The sequence below is a fragment of the Pleurodeles waltl genome, chromosome 10, assembly GCF_031143425.1.
Source record: "Pleurodeles waltl isolate 20211129_DDA chromosome 10, aPleWal1.hap1.20221129, whole genome shotgun sequence".
Taxonomy (NCBI): Eukaryota; Metazoa; Chordata; class Amphibia; order Caudata; family Salamandridae; genus Pleurodeles; species Pleurodeles waltl.
In genome coordinates, this window is record NC_090449.1 from 620,179,722 (window position 1) to 620,194,409 (window position 14,688).

The following is a 14,688-nucleotide window of genomic DNA, read 5'->3' on the forward strand; positions in this document are numbered from 1 at the left end:
ACACACCACCCACAACACACACCATGGCACCCCCTAAGCACCCACGCTTCACAGAGAGGGAGCTAAGAACAATTGTGGATGAAATACTCAAGTTCGAGCCACAAATCTTCGGGGCACAGGTCCAGCACACACCCCTCACCAGGAAGATGGAGTTATGGCAGACCATAGTGAACAAGGTCAATGCATTTGGAAACCATCTATGCATAAGGGACGACATCCGCAAGAGATGGAATGACCTGCGTGGGAAGGTGAGGTCCATGGCATCGAGGCTTAACATTGCGGTCCAGAAGACTGGGGGAGGATCCCACCTACACCCCCCAAATACACCGACTGGGAGGAAAAGGTACTAGCCATCCTGCACCCCGAGGGCCTCACTGGATTCACTGGAGGTATGGACTCAGGTAAGTCATCTACAATTACCCATATCCACCACACATGTAATGCATGCACCACATCACCCGTCCAACTACCACCAGGACCATACCCCACCCTGGCCTCAATCACAACATCCAGGCACTTTGCATGCCCACAAACCCACCAACAGGCCCCCATCCCTCCCCCTGTGCACAGCCACCCACCCCTGCAATGTATCATAATGGCACTACACCACCTACAATGCACCACCACATCCCAGGCAAAATGCAATGGCAACCCCACAAAAGGTCCCTGCATGGCCCAACAGGGCGAAAAGACTGCACAAAATATGCCCAGAGCTGTGCATCCTCATCCGAATTAGTAAATGTAACATACATGCCCATTCCCCCCCACAGGCAGCAACACCCATGCCACCCTGACGGAAAGGCCAAGGAGTGCCAGCGCCCCACATGGAGACAGAGGCACCACGCAGGACACTGGAGAGGGAAGTGTAGACAGTGAGCAATGCCCTGGCCCGTCACACAGTCCTGGACTGTCACCCTCCAGCAGCCCCACCCAGGACACCATTGACACCTCTACCACCCAGCCACCAACATCAGCACATGCCAAACAGCCCCACACCAGTGTATCCAGGCCACAGACTGGTGGAACACAAGTACAGAGGCCAGGGTCTCCACCTATCAACAGGCAGGATGACAATGGCCCCAGTACAAGTGGTACCGCCAGACCTGTGCAGGGGACACAGGCACAGGGGCATAGGCCCAGTGGGAGAGTATCAGTGGCCCAGGGGGAAGGCCAAGGGATGGATGCTGCTGCCCAGGAGGTGATCACAGAGGTCCTGGAGGCACACTCAAATGGTCCCTCAGACCCAGATATGGCACAGGAACACCTACCAAGACCAAGGCACCCTCAAAGAAGTGACTTTGACATGAACTGTCTCCCAAGTGAGCCACTGAGCTACCATCCTCACCAGCCAATAGCAACTCAACAATATGTAAGGTACAGATTGACCTTAACCCACTGCTACCAATGGCTGAGCCCATGTATCCAGTATGGACAACCACCATTAGCCCCCTCCCTATCACTGTAATGCACACCAAAGCACTCCTGACACCAATTAAAACTCACGCACACCAATTCCTATGTCCCCTGTCATTATGTTGAATCAATTGCAAGTGTGAATGCATTTGTCAGTGAATACCAATAACAGACCTTTATTGCAGGAATGGCACCCCACGCACAACATTGTGTCGAGTAAACAGAAATGTACACCATGTCGGTTAACATGGCACCTTAAATTCATGTAACAGTGGCACTGACTACAGACCCCACATCTTCATAGTGAATAAGTCAGACTGACATTATGCAGTGCAGACAACATCATCAGTGAACAGTACCTCACAGTCACTGAAAGTATAGTTGGATCAGTTGGTTTCTGGAGTGGACATCTTCCCCCTCTTCAACCTCACCATCACTCTCATCCCCTCTCAGAGGAAGCAGGTTTGGGTACACAGCAGCCTCCTCCTCCAGTAGGGGGGTAGATTTTCGCACAGCCACGTTGTGCAGCATGCAGCAGGCCACAACTATTCTACACACCTTCTCAGGGCCATAGTACAGGGATCCCCCAGAGAGATGGAGTCAACGGAACCTAGCCTTCAGGAGACCCGTAGTGCGCTCTATCACCCTCCTAGTACATCCATGGGCCTTATTGTAATTCCTCTCTGCATCTGTCCTAGGATTCCTCACCGGTGTCAGGAGCAAATGCATGTTGGGTTAGCCAGAATCACCTGTAAAAGTGGCTGTAACAGACTGCCATAACTTGCAGACAGCCTGGCTATCAGCTATGTACAGAAACAGTGTCAAACACACTCACCAATGAGCCATCCTCTCTCCCCTTGTAGTTGATCCATCATGTGTGGTACACTGCTGTTCCTCAGGAGAAATGAGTCATGGACTGATCCAGGAAACAAGGCATTCACATGTGAAATGTATTGGTCTGCACTACACACCAATTGTATGTTCATTGTTTGGAAGTTCTTCCTGCTTCTGTACACCTGTTAATTTACTCTTGGGGGATGAGAGCCATGTGGATGCCATTGATGACACCTATCACATGGGGAATGTTAGCAAAGCCAGAAAAGTCTGACTTGATGGTAGAAAGTTCAGGCCTTTGGGGAAACTTCACATATGTCTGCAGGTGTAGTACAAATGCATCCAGGAATTTGTACAGGATGAGGCTAAACATTGGCTGTGAAACCTTGCACCCATGCCCACTCTCACCTGAAAAGATCCCTTGGCTAGGAAAGGGAGTACAGAGAGCACTTGCACTTCAGTAGGGATGGCATGCTGATTCCGATTAGCCGGTCTCAGTACAGGATCCAGTAATGCACAAAGCTCATGGATGGTAGCACGAGTGAGTCTGTAGTTGATAATGATGTGACACAATGGTCTCCAGAGCAACAAGAGGTCTGTACACAGTTGGGGCCCTCCCTCGCCACATGGGTCTGTACCTAGGAGGAGTGGAGAAGACATGCGAGGGACACACACACATTTGCACAGCCTGTTGTGTAGAAAAACTGCTGTACAACATGTAGGTTACACACAAGCATTGTAAGATATACAACTGGGGGGACATGTTTGAACTGATACATCTGTACTGTTGTGGGCAGAAATTAGTCATGTGGGCACGCGACTGAGGGCTGGGGTCCATAGGGCCTGCATGGGGCCCATAACCAGGAAATATCTGCGTAGTACTGGCAAAATGGCAGCCCCCTGCCATCCAGATATGTAGCAATGGAAGTGACCTCATTACGCTGGCGGTTGTTGTCATGGCTTAAGGCGGTGTTCACTGCCGTGCACCCATTCATTGGTTAACATGGTTGTCAATGGGGGATATGGGCCTATTATGATAGCCGCTGGTGGTGACGGTGCACACCGAAGCTGAGCGTACGCCATTTCGTCACCCCAGGTACACTTGAGTCCCAGATTCTGTGCATGGAAGTACTCCACTGAGTGTGCTTCTGTGTCCTGACTCTGGTTACTCGAATGGCACAAGTCACAGGGGAAAGGGCCCCGGCCTTCAACACGAAGGAGCTGGAGAAGCTGGTGGATGTGCTCCTACCCCTGTATGCCAAGTTATATGGGCAGTTAGAGGTGCAGGTGAGTAGGCGGTTGACGTGCATGGATATGTGTGATGGTAGCGGATGTCTGTATGCATGTGCGGTCGGTATATGCCTGCACAGGTGTTGAATGTTTGGCAAGTTCCGTGAGTAAGGTGGTGAAATGATGTTGTGAAGTGTCCGTCCCATACGGGATGTATAGCCAGCTGTATGAAATGGCCATTGTCTGACCTCTGTGTTACTTTTCTGGTTGTCCCATACAGGTCAGCACCCATCAGAAGAGGGGAGGGCCAGCGGCGCTGGGCCAGGAAGACTTGCGAGGTCGAGCTAAGGATGTCCTCCCAACAAGAAAAGGGTGTCCATCGGGCCCTGACCCCCCTAATGTGCCGCATACTGCCGGTGGCATATCCAGACTTGGATGGGCGCTTGAATGCTGCAGAGCAGACACAAGGGGGTGAGTACCAAGACCTTTTCATGCCTCCTTGATGGATGTCTGAGGGTGCTGTAGTATGTATGCTGTCTAGTGGCAGGTAATCTGACTGGTGTTTTACAGCAATATGGCCCCCATTGGCACTGAGATGATCAGAGGCAGGTCTGCAGTTCCTCAGGTCCTTCTATCATGTGGGAGATAGTTGTATGCTAGGGTTGTGGCCACTAGTCAGGGGCTTGGGCATGACTATAGCTGAGGGTGCTGCGTGTTGATGTATTAGCTGGGTGTGAGTATGAGTGAACCATATATGTACAGCCATTCAGGTGTTAACATATATCTCTCCTGTTTTGGCTCCCCACCCCTGTGCTCTTGTGTTGTCTGTGTACATCAGCATCATCTGCTGAGGGAACAGTGGCACCGGCGAGTGGGGATGCAGCGGCCCACGGTTCCAAGGAGGCAGAGTCTACCGGCGCCAAGGGGACCAGTGGGTTGGAGGGCGAGGGGAGTACCACAGGGAGGCTACTACCACAGGCGGTAGTGACTCTGATATCTCCTCCGATGGGAGCTCCCTGGTGGTGGCAGACCCAGGTGGGCCCACCCATTCTGGGTCATCTTCTGCCACCCCCCATACCATCACCACCCTCCCAGTTACTCCCCACCCAGTTGCCCATACCCGCTCACCCAGAAGGGTGGGCATCTCCTTCGCCCCAGGCTCCTCATCCCCTGCCCCAGTCAGCCCTGCTACCCTCACTGAGGAGGCTATTGACCTCCTGAAGACCATCTCTGTAGGGCAGACAACCATTGTGAATGCCATCCAGGGGCTAGTATCCCAGATGCAGCAGTGCAGTGCATAACTGGAAGGCATTCATGGTGCCATGTCTGGCCTGCAGAGATCTTTTCAGGCTCTGGCCTCCTCTTTGACGGCAGCCAGTGTCCCTGGCCTTCCCGTTCCCCCTCCCAGCACCCCACTCCCTTCACCCATTCCAAGCACACATAAATGAAAACAATTTAGGTGCCTCTTTCAAGTAGGCTTGGGATCATGTCCTTGTGTCACAAAACTGACAAATACTAACCACTACCCCTTACTCAATGTGCTTGCAGTTCAACAAGTGTGTAACACCACGGAAACTTGAAAAAAAGTCTAGGATCCAGAGGTTCAAATCCTACACCGCAGACACACGTCAATTTATGGGCAAGTATGTAGGAGTACTTCAGCGATGTCTTCTTATCTTCATCACTTCAAAGCAATTTTCTCCTGTATCAAGCAGAGAGTTCAAAAGAAGAAACCTATCTACAATTGTCTAAGAAACATAAGTAAATCAGACTAACGTTCTCACACATTCTGCAGCCAATATTTCTGGCAAAGTGACAGAGTTCTTTTTGGTGTTAGAGACATGTTTTGAAGCAAGATCTATCCAAGAGTCATTTTCCCTACAGAAACAATCCATGACAGCTCTTGGACCTCTTTCCTTGGAGACATGTTCATGCTTTTCACATTTAGGTAGTTTGGTTTCCAACCTGTCTAACAAGTTGTTTCACTCCTGTCCACCACTGAAAAACAACTTTTTAGATGTGTCGGCACCACATTGGGATTGAGGACAGAAACACACACAAATCACTGCCTCTTTTCAAGATCTCCCACCTCACTCCTCAATACCTAGCAATACAGCAAAAATCTTAATCTCATTAGACCTTGTCAATAAGATGCACAGGTATTTGTAGAATAGATAAGCACATTGGTGATAAACAGCTAATATATTTCCATTTAAGTTGTTACTAATGAAGTCAGATTCTTTATGTGAAAAGACAAATATCATGTTTTTCACACTCATGGTTGAGCTCCTCAGTAGGCTCAGTAGGAATAATAACACAATACATTAGCAAATTTAGGGTTCTCATTTAACAAAATAATAATATATAAAACCTAAAATGCTCTAAACCAGTAAATGACTATTATCGGCCTGGTTAGCAGCCCATTATGAATGTCTCAGGAATCCAAATGAAACCAGTAACTTTTGGGTGTACAAGATCCTTGGGAATGCCCTGGGCCAAGTGTTTTCACTCAGACATATGGCCAGATCCAGTAGGCAAAAAGTACAGATGAAATTCTGGAAGAAAATGCTTGCTGGGAAATGGTACATAGACACAGATTCCCGCATGTTGTTCCCTGTTACATTGCAATCAGCAGTATTTTCTCCCCCTGGAATTACAGATGCCTGAAGTATTAATAATTGTAGGGGATGGGACACTCTTGATTGGCCCATTAAATTTGGGTGCTGTGACAAATTTTTCTCTGAGTTGTGGAGACAGTGCTAGGCTTTCTTTTGGAGGATTCTCCAGTGGAGGGCATCCAAATTTGAATTCGGCCCTACAGCAATTTTGAACATTGCAGTGTTGAGAACTCCATTGAAGACAACGGAGCAGGAGCCATCTATAAACATTTGTATAGGCTACTATTGTCAACATTGCAATGCCCTAATTTACAGCCTCTGAGTCTCCCTCTATGCTGCCTCTCTATAATATGTGGACTGTGCAGAGCAATGAGAGAGGCAGAGGCTGTAGCTAAGGGCAGACAGTGAGCTGTTCCACCCCCTGTACCTTACAGTTTCACTGGAGTCGTGGACGGAAGAGAGGAAAATCTCTGAGTTCCTGGGCCTCTCTCATTTCTGCTAAATGAAGAAAAAATGTTTGGTGGAAAAGAGGGAGAATCAAGGGCTGACTTAGGCCTCCTTTTACCCTTTCCGGAGTGAATGCTTGCTCTATGTAGTTAGGGCCATATTTATACTTTTTGACACAAAACTGCGCTAACACAGTTTTGCGTTAAAAAAAATTAGCGCCGGCTAACGCCATTCTGAAGCGCCATGCGGGCGCCGTATTTAATCAATGACGTTAGCCGGCGTTAGCCGCCAGCGCTGCCTGGTGTGCGTGGAAAAAAACGACGTACACCAGGCAGCGCCGGCGTAGGGGGATATGGGGCTTGGGCGTCAAGAAATGGGGCAAATCAGGTTGAGGCAATTTTTTCGCCTCAACCCGATTTGCGCCATTTTTTTTCACTCCCAACCCCCATAGAAATTACTCCTGTCTTAGCAAAGACAGGAGTCATGCCCCCTTGCCCAATGGCCATGCCCAGGGGACTTCTGTCCCCTGGGCATGGTCATTGGGCATAGTGGCATGTAGGGGGGCACAAATCAGGCCCCCCTATGCCACAAAAAAAAAATTACCTGAACTTACCTTAATGTCCCTGGGATGGGTCCCTCCAGCCTTGGGTGTCCTCCTGGGGTGGGCAAGGGTGACAGGGGGTGTCCCTGGGGGCATGGGAGGGCACCTCTGGGCTCCTTCAGAGCCCACAGGTCCCTTAACGCCTGCCTTTTGCAGGCGCTAAAAAACGGGGCAAAAGCGGCCGTACGTCATTTTTTTTGACCCGCCCACTCCCGGGCGTGAATTTTGCCCGGGAGTATAAATCCGACGCACATGCCTCGGAGTCGATTTATTAGACGTGAACGCCTACCTTGCATCTCATTAACGCAAAGTAGGTGTCCACGCTAAAAAATGACGCAAACTCCATGGACTTTGGCGCTAGACGCGTCTAACGCCAAAGTATAAATATGGAGTTAGTTTTGCGCAGAAATTGCGTCAAAAAAAACGACGCAATTCCGGCGCAAACGGAGTATAAATATGCCCCTTAGTGTCATGATCCTGCACAAAGCAGGAACTGTGAGGCACAAAGAGCATGAGCTTGAAAGTGCCAAAGAGTTCGCCTTATAACCTGCTATGACAAACTATACCAGCCGTAGAGGTCCAACTTCCATGTTCTAGGCCTTCATCTTCTGCTCAGTCCTCTAATGATTGAGCATGCCTTTAATGACTTCAATAGCTCGCTACAGCAGGCTATAGCACTATATTTTCTGTAATAGGATGCTAGTTATGAAGCTAGGTTTGCGTGATTACATAATTCCATGGTGAAGTATTATAAGAATGGGTTATTTTATATGTTTTTGCCGATACTCACTTGCATGCACATTCAAGATAGTAATTCCTCAAAGAAGAACATTGCATGCCTTCATAAAGGCTAGCAGTTATTTATATGAGGACTTTTAAAATTGTGGTGGCATTTTTAGCAAGTGAAATGAAAAGTCATTTAAATTTTTTATTTGTCAATACATTTAATCTTACCTCAACGTTTTTCATGTTTAGTGATTTCTAGTTAAGTTGTTTTCTTTGAGTGCACTGTTATCACTTACTTGTAACATTTGGGGTTGCAGTTGTCATTACATAAATGACTCTCAGTGAGTGGTTAGGAGTCCTGAATGGAATGACACTGTAAGTAAGAACTTACATTTTTTGCTTATTAGGTGAGTATTTACAAACTATGGACTGCTTCATATAGATTGTGACATGGAACCAAAAAGTACACAAGGATGTTTGCACTGTTCTATGGTACACAATGTCTGGGAGGTAGAATGTATGAGATACTACTTGCAGATTAGCTTTTAAGTACTGTATGCAGACTCATACTAGGCCCTCCCTATGTCTCATAAAGAACACCCATCCCAGGGTATGTCTATTTGTCAAAACGTGTTTGTTATCCTTTTATGTTTATTGTCACTGCTTGTACAACACCTCACTGATTCCAGGCATGGTGGCACCTCATACATTTTAAATTAAATAATACGAAGAAATAATAGTAATGAATTAACCCAACCCATGTCTGGAATAAAAAGGCAGAGAGAAGAGCAGATGGGTATCCTCCTGCTTGAACTGAAAACAGGAAAAATTCCTTATGAATACAGAAAGATCACTGAAGACAGTATCTGCAATTATGAAGAGCTACATATTATTATGAAAATAGTAATGTAACAGATACAATAACACACTAAAACACAAAATAAAAAGTAAATGTACAAAAAGTGTAGTAATTGCAACTTCATAGAAAAGAAGCACTTCATTTAGCATCTTCCTTGTAGGACAATAGCTAAAAATGTAAGGGGCATATTTAAGAGCAACTAACGCCACCTTAGCGCCGTCATAGCGTAATTTTTGTGACGCTCAAGCAGAGCTATGGCAGCTTTTTTCCCACGCTATATTTACAAAGTGGCGCAATGCATGTAAACCCTTGTGCCACATTGTGCCTGTGCCAGGCATAATGTAGGTAAGGGGGGGGCGTTCCATGTCTAGGAAGCCCGCAAAAATGGCACAATGAAATTTTACAGATTTCACTGCACCATTTTGGGTGTCATTTTAAATGCCTGCTCAGAGCATGTGTTAAAATGACACTCCCATAGAAACCTATGGGCCTCCTTACACTTTGCTACACTAGTTTTCACATTTTTGACGCTAGTGTAGCAAAGCTCCACAATAGCGTACATTTTTTTGATGTTATTGTGCTAATGACCACCATGGTGTGCCGTATTGTAAACACGGAGCAACCATGGTGTTGTTAGGTGCCGATAGGGGGCGCGAAAAAGTGGCGCATCAGCTCTGATGCGCCACTTTTTCTCAAATATGTCTTTAAATACCTAGCCTTCAACCAATAAAATTTAAAAACAAAACCTTTAACAAATAGAAAAACAGAACTAATGTAAAAAAAAGTATAAATATGATTCATGCCAAGAAACAAACTGCTGCACAGCCAGTCCGCAGAAAAGAAGCCATCACTATGCTTGAGTACAAGCTCTTCAGCACCTTAGAAACTCACTCTACAGGAGGGAAAGAACTGCATCAAAAAATAAAGTACGTTTATTGTAGCAAGTTACCTCACTGCCAAGGGCTCAGAGTTATAGCACTGTGTTTCAAGGGAGGGCCTATAACAAGGGAGAAGGCCTTTAATAATTAGAATTAGCCAAGGTAGATGGGATACAAGGCTATTACAACATTCCACACAAAGAGGGTAAAATATATCAGCCATTCCTGGCCCTGAGCCACTGACCCTGGTGTAATCTCTCTATGGGCTTGTAACCACGCCCATGATACTCCCCTCAGTTTGGTTGGTTTGTGGGGTTCCCTTTTAAAATTTGCTTAATTTCCTTAGTGAAAAGCATGCATGCATCATGCCTTTTCCGGTGTTTAGCCGTTCTCGAGCACACAGACCAACTACTGAAAACTTACGAGGTTCAATGTTTTCCGTATGATTTCTGGACTACTTTTTCTCTTTTTTTCGCAGTGCGATATTGCTGTGCAGTAGTCGAGCGATTTGTATGACATCGACCCAGTTATATGGATATTTGCACTTTTGCCGGTTACATGGATAATTGCACTTTTGCCAGTTGCATGAATACTTGCACTTTTGCCGATACGTTTCACTGCGAGCGAACTTCTGTTTCCTTTTTTGTGTCTGCTTTGCGCTGATGGAGGCCGTCGGCTCGCTTATGTGAACCTGTTTTAATTTTCACAGTTTATGTGGCAAGAAATGTCCGGTTAGTTATGTGAAATTCTTTTACTTTTCATTTTCAATTTATGTGGCAAGAAAAGTCGGGTTAGGAGTTTACAATGCTAATAGCTCTAACTCGAGCAAACGCGAGACCCATTGCATTGCAAATGCTTGTTCTTCAATGTAGCTCTCAAAGTTTTAATGTTCTAATAGCTATGAATAACTAAACAACAATCTAAAGAACCCTATGTTTCAAAAATCGAACAAAAATAATTCTAAAAAAAATACATTTTTTAAATATATTGCCAATACAGAACTGGACATGTGAACCCTAAAAAGCTACTTCTAAAAATGTGAAATAACTCTAACATACTGCACAATCCAAGAGCAGGGTAGAAAAGATAAAGAAACATTCTAAGAATGAATGCAAATGTTTTAGTTATTAACTCAACTGTATAACCTTATAAACAACTCTATTTTAAATATATTACATTTATATTTGCAAGTTCACATCATTCACAGATTCCAAAATGTCCAACATATCTTTATGCCCAAACTCACAGAATGGAAAACTCCTACTTTTCTTTAACAGTTATACCTTCACTAAACAGAGCACTACAAGGAAAGATCCCACTGGAACCACACTAAATACTGCTGTGGTAAGGAAACTGTTGAAAATGATGCTATAGAAAACTTGAAAGAACACAATAATTTGCCTAAAACAGGTGAAGTACAACTTTGTAATATAATACATGGCAAGAATCAAAGAAAGCAGCAAGCACTAGCTGTTCAACACCAACAGGGACAATTTTAAAAGAAGGGGGGGCAGATGTATTAGGCATTGTAAAAGTTGTAAATGCTCAGATGGGGGTCTCTGATCATTAAAATCCCCATTTCTATATCCAAATCCCATTTTAGGAAACAGAAAATATTTTCTGACTCCTAAGATGGAATTCTAATTGGATACCAATTGTAAATTTGGAATGGAAGTGATGTAGATGTCCTTTCGAATACCGAATCAGTATCATATGTATAAATCTTTTGTGACCAAATCCCTCAACAAAACACTGACATTTTACTGGCACCTCAAAGAAGGTGGTAATTCATCCATAGAATAGAAAGATTCCACTTGGCACCCCTTCCCCTGTTTGAATAAAAAAAGCTCAAAAGTAGGCAGTGGCCCAAGGGACCACTGACAACTGTTAAAAAATGGGAGAAACTAAAACCTTTTTTGTAAACAATGCCATGAATCTTTTAGTGAAAAAGGCCACATTTAAAAAATATTTATATAAAAGCAATCGTAGATATGCTGGTCGACTGACCTCTGTAGGGCACCTTGCTAGTGATGGCCTTTAATCATAATCAGTTGCAATTTGCAACCTACTTCATTGATTTTCATGACATGGGTCAAACTGCAGCCAACTGCAATTCAAAATTTTTAGGACATGAACTACCAATACATAGATTAGTTCTTAAATTCTTTACTGGTTCCAAAATGACTAGCCACAATTGTGATCAATATTTTGTGACCAGTAAATAGTATACCTGATCCTATATTTCAAACATTTATAAAAAAGTTTAAAGAGAATTATTAGTAGAAGAAGAAGCACCAAATGAAAGTTGTTATTAATGGGGTCTTAAGTGTCCAGCGGTGTGCACCCTGTCCAAGTAGGAACCATCACTCTAGTCAGGGTAAGGGAGTCACACAGCTAAGATAACCTCTGTTCATCCCCTTGGTAGCATGGCACAAGCTGTCAGGCTTATCTCAGAGACAATGTGTAAAGTATTTGTACACACACACATAGGAACACAGTGAAAATACCACAAAAGTACTCCACACCAGTTTAGAAAAATAGCCAATATTTATCTGAGTAAAACAAGAACAAAACAACAAATTTCCAATGTGTGCAAGTAAAGGCACAGATTTTTTATGATTAAATCTCAGTAAAGCACTTAGAAACACAATAGCTACAACTGGGGCTATCACAACATCTCGACGGAGTCATTCCCAACAGTCCGACTCCACTCACAAGGGAGAGCGGACCGACCACGGAGTCACACAGACACCAGGCATAGTACCTTTGAAAATAATGAGGAAATAAAGATGTTGCACGGAGACAGGTTGGTTCTTTACTGCTACTAGGGAAAAGAGGCGGTGGTTCCTTACTAACAGGGAGGGGAGAGAAGGGGTCGGTTATTTATGCTTGCAGGGAAGGTTATGCTGCATTGGTGGCAAGGCGTCAGTTCCTTACGATCCAGTGGGATCAACTAATCCAGCAGGTCAGAAAAAATAGGAGGAAGAAGGCACAAAATTTGGGGATAAACCTCTAAAAAGGTAAAAAGGGCCAGGTCCAACAGAAGCCATAAGAGCCCACAAAAAAATTGAGAAGATAGATATTGTGACCAATTATAAATAAATGACACAAAGGAGAACTTCAAATTCTATGATAATGAAAAGAATTTTAAAAATTATCAATTTCAGCAGAACTAGCAATATGGTAACCCTAACACAATGGACTACGAGGCAAATGGATGTTACTTTTAAATCTTGTTCACCACACTTTATACAGATATGGACCAAAACACTATGAAACCACGAATTAATGGAACCTTGCCCAATGCATAAAACATCTCATATGAAGAATTACTAAAAAATTGTAAAAGGGAAATCATTCAGTTACTACCCACAAAAACGTAGTTTGTGATTTGAAAAAGCAGTGATCCCAACAGTCCTTAAAATATATTTTGACAGAGCAAATACAGTGATGTTATTTCCATTTCAAGCAAACATTATGGGGACATCCCCAAACATCCACTTTAAGAATCAGCTACCCTACTAATACTATCCTGCCAATACTTAATTTGCCTCCAAAATTAAACAAAGCAAATTACTCTAGCTTGAGTACCTCCAATAGTGCTTAAAATATTATGACCTACTTCTAAAATTACAATTCTAGCAAACAAATAAGGAAGAACTAAGGGCCAGATGTAGCAAAGAAACATTTTGCGAGTTGTAAATAGCGAGTCATAGCGACTCGCTATTTGCAACTTGCAAAATGTTATGCAGAACGGTGTCTCAGACACCGTCTGCGAGTCGGTATGGGGTCGCAATGACCCACCTCATGAATATTCATGAGGTGGGTCGCAAATTGCGGCCCCATACCGACTATGGGCACTCGCAAACATGGAGGCCTGCTGTAGTCAGCAGACCTCCGTGTTCGTGACTGCTTTAAATAAAGCAGTTTTTTTTTTTTTAAGTGTAGCCCGTTTTCCTTAAAGGAAAACGAGCTGCACTTAAAAAAAAACCCGAAACCTTTAGTTTCGGTATTTTTTCAGGGCAGGGAGTGGTCCCTTGGACCACTCCCTGCCCTGAAAAAATGTTTTTGGGTCCAGTCACAAACTGGAAGGGGTCCCATGGGGACCCCTTCCAATTTGCGAATGGGTTACCATCCACTTGAAGTGGATGGTAACTGCAACACCATTTGCGACCGCATATGCGGTCGCAAATGGTATTGCATACCACTAGGAATCGCAAATAGGAAGGGAACACCCCTTCCTATTTGCGATTCTGAAATGCATTTTGCGAGTCGGTCCGACTCGCAGAATGCATTTCTGCATAGGAAAATGCGATTTGCAACTCGCAAACGGCAGTTTTTGCCGTTTGCGAGTTGCAAATCCTTTCCTACATCTGGCCCTAAATCCTTTCTTGGACTGCTTCTAACACACTTATTTTGGACGCATGCCCTGGTGGAATCTTTATAACAGTACACTGTCCATGAAGGGTGGCAGAATTCTTCTAAGGCACTTCTGGAAGAAACCACCACAGACTCACAAATTCATGGGAATATACTAACCCCTTCGCTGCTAAGCCTTTTCACCCTCCTGTGATAAGCCTTTTTTGGCTATTTGGGGTAGTTCATTCTTAGGCCTCCAATAACTTTTTGTCCACATAAGCTAACCTAGTCAAATTTGCACCCTTTTTTTCCAACATCGTGGGGATTTTAATGTTACCCAGGGTTTTTGGATTCCCCTAGTGAGGACCGAGAAATTAGCCAAAATACAGCTAAAATGTGGGTTTCTTTGAAAATGTGAAAAAAGTTCTGCAGAAGAAAGCACCTGTTTTTCCCTGCAAATGCCTTCAACAAAGGGTTTGCGGTGCTAAAATCACCATCTTCCCAACTTTTAGGAACATGCAGTCTGGAGTAAAAAAACTAATTTTTCAACACAGTTTTGGAATTTTACTGGGACAAAGCCCATGTTTTCTTTTTTTTGTGCTTTCAACCTCCTTCCAGTTCGTGTCAGAAATGGACTGAAAACCAATGGTAGATCCAATCCAGAGGCAAAAGGCAGAGTCAGTGTAAGCGCCAACAGGGTCAGCCGTGGTACAGGAGCAGGAG